Here is a 6,000-nt window from a genome sequence, read left to right on the forward strand (position 1 = left end):
GATCTTTTTGCCTCAGGTCACTCGTGCAAATAGAACAAGACGAGGTTTGGAATAGCAGAGCAGAAAATTTATTCATTGATCAAGGAATGGAGAAGCAGAGCTTGTGCTCTAAAAACCTTCTCCCCAGAGACAGGGTAATGGGGACTTTTTAAAAGGCAAGGGGTCATGGCATCATCAGGGTTCTGGGAAAGGGGCAGCGACTTCCAGGAACAGTTGGCGCATGCATAGTTCTCCAAACTCCTTTGTGCATGGCACCAAATGTGCCTAATAAAGTACACATGGCAGGGGGAGGTTAGGTCACCTCCAATCCCTCTGTGCAGGTGCTGCTCTCATGGTCAGAGTTAGAGATGGTTTAGAGCACTTTTCAGTCACAGTTTATCTGAGGCAGAAGCCTAGCTCAACTGAAAAACATCTCAAAGGGGAATATTAGATATAGCCCAATGCTAAGTTTTTCTCTTAAAAATACATAGTACACCAGGGATGTGTATGAGTGACATAACAACAGTTTTTCCTTTTGATAACTGGCATGTTCTGATAGAGGCATGGAGCTCTGCTTGTTGGGTGGATTTAGCTTATGAGAGATTTCTTCTCTCAAGTAGTTTGGGGCAGTAACAGCATTGCCAGCTGGGAAATTCTTTTTTCTATTTTTACAGTATGACACATCAACCAACAAAATTAGATCAGAATTGGTCAAAATGACATCTTGTAAATCAGGATGCATTGTCACAAATTAGATCATTATCATCTTGCAGTCATGGGGCTTGCCTTCATCAGGCAGAGGTAGGAACACAGAGGATTAGGAACGTTGCAATATTTAAGATATAGACTACATGGTGAAAGTGGAAGGATCTCATAAGGGGTTAGTATGCCCACAGAGAAATGTTGAGTTAATTCAGAAATTAAAAGACTTTGGACAGCATGTGGAGTTTGTGACTAAATGTCATTTCCTGGGGTTAAATCTGCTGAGGCTTCTACTAACTTTGCAGCTGAGGCTATAACCATAAGACAGTTGGGATATTTTGTTGAGGATCTTTGCATCAATGTTCATCAGTGATATTGGCCCGTAATTTTCTTTTTTTTGTGTTTTCCTTGTCTGGTTTTTGTATCAGGACCATGTGGGCTTTGTAGAATAAGGTAGGAAGCCTCCCCTCCTCTTCAATGTTTTGGAACAGTTTGAGAAAGATAGGTATTAAGTCTTCTTTGAATGTTTGGTAGAATTTACCAGGGAAGCCATTTGGTCCTGGACTTTTGTTTTTTGGGAGATTTTTGACTGCCATTTCAATCTCCTTACTGGTGATTAGTCTATTCAAATTCTCTACTTCTTCTAGATTCAGTTTTGGAAGGGTGTATGATTATAAGAATTTACCCCCTTCTTCTAGATTATCCAATTTGTTGGCGTATAACTTTTCAAAGTATTCTCTTATAATCTTTTGTATTTCTGAGATGTCTGTTGTAATCTCTCCTCTTTCATTTCTGATTTTACTTATCTGAGCCATCTCTCTTTTTTTCTTAGTGAGTCTAGCTAAAGGTTTGTCAATTTTGTTTATCTTTTCAAAGAACCAGCTCTTGATTTCATTGATTCTGTCTATTTTTTTTAAGTCTCTATTTTGTTTATTTCTGCTCTGATTTTTATTATTTCCTTCCTTCTGCTGACTTTGGGCTTTGTTTGTTCTTCTTTGTCCAGTTTCATTATGTGCACTGTTAGATTATTTATTTGAGATTTTTCTCGTTTGTTGAGATAGGCCTGGAGTGCTATACACTTTCCTCTTAGATCTGCTTTTGCTGTATCCCATAGATTTTAGCATGTCATATTTTCATTTTCATTCGTCTCCAGGAGTTTTTTGATTTCTCCTTTGATTTCTTAATTGAACCAATCATTGGTCAGTAGCGTTTTGTTTAATCTCCACATTTTTGTGGCTTTTCTGATTCTCTTCCTGTGGTTGATTTCTAGTTTCATACGTTTGTGGTCAGAAAAGATGCTTTGTATTATTTTCATCTTCTTAAATTTACTGAGGCTTGTTTTGTGGCCTAATATGTGATCAGTCCTGGAGTACGGTCCAAGTGCATTTGAAAAGAATGTGTATTCTGTAGTTTTGGATGGAATGTTCTATATATATCTAGTAAGTCCATCTGATCTAATGTGTCGTTTAAGGCCAACATTTCTTTATTGATCTTCTTTTTGGATGATGTATCCATTGGTGTAAGTGGAGTGTCCCCTACTATTGCTGTGTTACTGTCTATTTCTCCTTTTATGTCTGTTAATAGTTGCTTTATATATTTAGGTGATCCTATGTTGAGTGCATAGATATTCACAAGTGTCATATCTTCTTGTTGACTTGTTCCCTTTATCATTATGTAGTGCCCTTCTTTGTCTCTTGTTATAGCTTTTGTTTTAAAGTTTATTTTTGGGGCCGGCCCAGTGACACAGTGGTTAAGTGCGCACATTCTGCTTCGGCAGCCTGGGGTTCGCTGGTTAGGCTCCCTGGTGCAGACATGCCACTGCTTGGCACAATATGCTGTGGTAGGTGTCCCACATATAAGGTGGAGGAAGATGGGCATGGATGTTAGCTCAGGGCCAGTCTTCCTTGGCAAAAAGAGGAGGATTGGCAGCAGTTAGCTCAAGGTTAGTCTTCCTCAAAAAAAAGTTTGATATAAATATTGCTACCCTTGCTTTCTTTATTTCCCACTTGCATGGAGTATCTTTTTCCATCCTTTCACTTTCAGTTTGGGAGTGTCTTTAGGACTGAAGTGTGTCTCTTGTATGCAGCATATATATGAGTCTTGTTTTTTATCCAATTGACTACCCTGTGTCTTGATTGGAGCATTTAGTCCATTGACATTTAAAGTAACTATTGATACATATGTGTTTATTACCATTTTTTTACCTTTTTTCTGGGTGTTTTAGAAGTTCTTCTCTGTTCCTTTCTTCTTCTCTTGCTCTCTTCCCCTGTGCTTTGATGGCTTTCTTTAGTAATATGCTTGATTTCTTTCCTCTTACTTATTTGTTTACTTATTATAGGTTTCTTGTTTGTGATTACCATGAGGTCTCTATATAATATTCTAGGTATATAGCAATCTATATTGAATTGATAATCTCTTTATCTTGACCTTTCTAAAAGCTCTGGTCTTTTACTCCCCTCCTCCGTTTTATGTTTTTGAAATTATATCTAATCTCTTGTTTTGCATGTGTCTATTCATTAGCCTCTTATCACTGTAATAGATAATCTTAGTGCTTTTGTCTTTTAACCTATAGATCATCTTCATAGTTGGTTGATCTACTACCTTACTGTATTTTTGCCTTTACCAGTGATTTTATTGCCTGTTTTTTAAATAATTGTTTTATCCCTATTGTGATCTTCTCTTTCCCACTTAAATAAGTTCCTACAACATTTCTTGTAGAACTTGTTTCTTGGTGATAAACTCCTTTAATTTTTGCTTGTCTTAGAAGCTCTTTATCTCTCCTTCTATTCTGAATGACAATCTTGCTGGATTGAGTATTCTTGGCTGTAGGGTTTTTCCTTTCAGCACTTTAAACATGTCTTGTCACTGTCTTCTTGCCTGTAGTGTTTTGGCTGAGAAGTCCACCATTAGCCTTATAGGCTGTCCTTTGTATGTCACTTGCCTTTCTCTTGTCACTTTTAGAATTGTCTCTTTATCTTTAATTTTGGACATTTTAATTATAATGTATCTCGGTGTGGGCCTCTTGGTATTGATCTGGTTTGGTGCTCTCTGTGCTTCCTGTACTTGAATGTCTGTTTCCTTCCTTATGTTAGGAAAGTTTTCAGCTATTATTTCTTCAAATAGATTCTTTTCCCCTTTGTCTTCCTCTTCTCCTTCTGGGACACCTATCGTACGAATGTTAGTGTGCTTGATATTATCCCAGAGTTCAATTAGACGGTCCTCATTCTGTCTAATTCTTTTTTCTTTTATCTGTTCAGCGTGGGCGATTTCCTCTAGTCTTTCTTCCACCTCACTGATCCATTCTTCTGCATCATCTACTCTGGTATTGCACCCTTCTAGTGAATTTTTCATTTCCATTATTATATTCTTCATTTCTGATTGGTTCTCATTTATATTTTCCAATTCTTTGTTGATATTCTCACTGTGTTCATCCAGTTTTCTCCCAATATCAGTGAGCATCTTTATGAGTTTTTGTTTGAAATCTTTGTTGGGTAAATTGCTTATTTCTGTTTCATTTTCTCCTTTTTCTGGTTTTTTTCCCCCTGTTTCCTTGCTTGAAATGTATTCCTTTGCTTCCTTATTATGCGTCTTTCTCTGTGTTTATGTCTATGTATTAGGTGAGTCAGCCATGTTTCCTGAGCTTGGAGAAGTGTTCTTATGTATAAGATGACTTTTGAGGCTCAGCAGTGTGCTTCCCGCTCATCACCAGTCCAAATAATCCAGGAGTGACCCCTATTTTGGCTACTTGTGTCCTGCTGTGTCAGGGTTGCTCTTACTGCAGATACCCAGGGACTCTAGTCTTTCCTTCCCTGTCAGGCTGTTTGTAAATTGGGTTTGGGGAGTCCAAGCATCATTGACTGCAAGGTCTAATGGCACACTCCTGTTGCAGTATTCCTGTTAACTGAGTATGTACCCTGTGTAGCTGGCTGCTAGGCTCAGGGGCTTATAGTTGTTATAGGCCTCAGGCCTGTAAGGCTGTTGTCAGCTCTCTTAGGACTGCAGCTGGCTGGGGCTAGCTCTGGCATGGGAGCACCCAATTCTTTCAGGCTTTGGAAGGTCGAGCCAATCCTCTTTGTGGCTGATTGTGAAGCACAGGTCTTCTGCTGCTGATAATCCCCACCCCCACAGGTCCAGACACATTGTCGACACAGCCTGGTCCATGCACACTTCCTGATCCCCTGGAGGATACCCAGTTACCCCACTGCAAAGGCACCCACCTCTCCACCAATGCCCCCCCCACAGTTCACCTAGTCCTCACACCAGCCATGCCCCACAGAAGTGGACACATTTGCCTGCCTGGAGAGGATCAAGGCACCCAGCCTATCCAGGCTGACAAGTAGCCTGAGGGCTTGCTGTTGTGTGGGGCCAGTCTCTAGGGTGGGTTTCCTGCCTTGGCTGGACTGGATTAAATCTGTGCTCTAGTGGGCTATCAGGACAGGGGAAGAACTTCAACTGCATCTGCCAGCATTTGAGTCAGCACGCCTGTACTAGGTCACAAACATGGCTGCCACTAAAGTCTCAGTCTCTGGAGAGGTCTCACCTCTCACCGAGATGCACCCAGAGCCTACCAGGTGAGGCTATTTTCACCAAAGGTCTGTGCAGCTGTTATTTTGGTGATTTTAGGTTGCTCTCTAAGACTGCTGAATTTGAGCATGGGCCCTTTAAGAGGCAGATTTTTTCGGCTTTCATCCAATAGTTTTTCCTGGGGTATTCCCCTGTTGCAGTTAATAGCCAGTGAAGCCAGATAGTAGGATATTCGTCTCAGTTGTGCTGAGTCTGAAGGATGCTTATAGTGATAACATACCCCTGATAAGATCTCCACTTCTCCAGGGAGGGCTGCATACCTTAGGGTTGCTCCTGCCTGGCCGACTGTGAAGGTCTGTGGCTTGTGAAGATGGCTTTTTTCTCTCCAGAAGGAATTTCTGCCTCTTCCACCTCAGTCAGGAATGTCCCTTGTTGTGGGGGTTCTTTTTATCTAGTTTTCACTTTTTTTCTCCAGGGTAATTTTTCCAAGAATAACTGTAACCTGGCTGTATTTGTGGGAGGAGGTGAGTTCAGAGTCTGCCTACACTACCATCTTGACAAGATTCCCTTTAGTTATAAGCTACTGATAGATTTGAAATTTATGCCATGTTTAATAGACAGTTAATTGATGTTCCTCCTCCCAGTGGAGAACTGGTTTTGCTTCATTTGCAATTCAGCTAAATATTTCTCTACACAGTAAACTTGCACTGGTTTGACTTTTCCATTAAGCTGGCTATAGCATCTATCTAATTGCCTCAGAACCTATGGGTAAAATAAATCCTTGAACATGAGTCT

Source organism: Equus caballus, chromosome 31 (genome assembly GCF_041296265.1).
Source record: "Equus caballus isolate H_3958 breed thoroughbred chromosome 31, TB-T2T, whole genome shotgun sequence".
Lineage (NCBI taxonomy): Eukaryota > Metazoa > Chordata > Mammalia > Perissodactyla > Equidae > Equus > Equus caballus.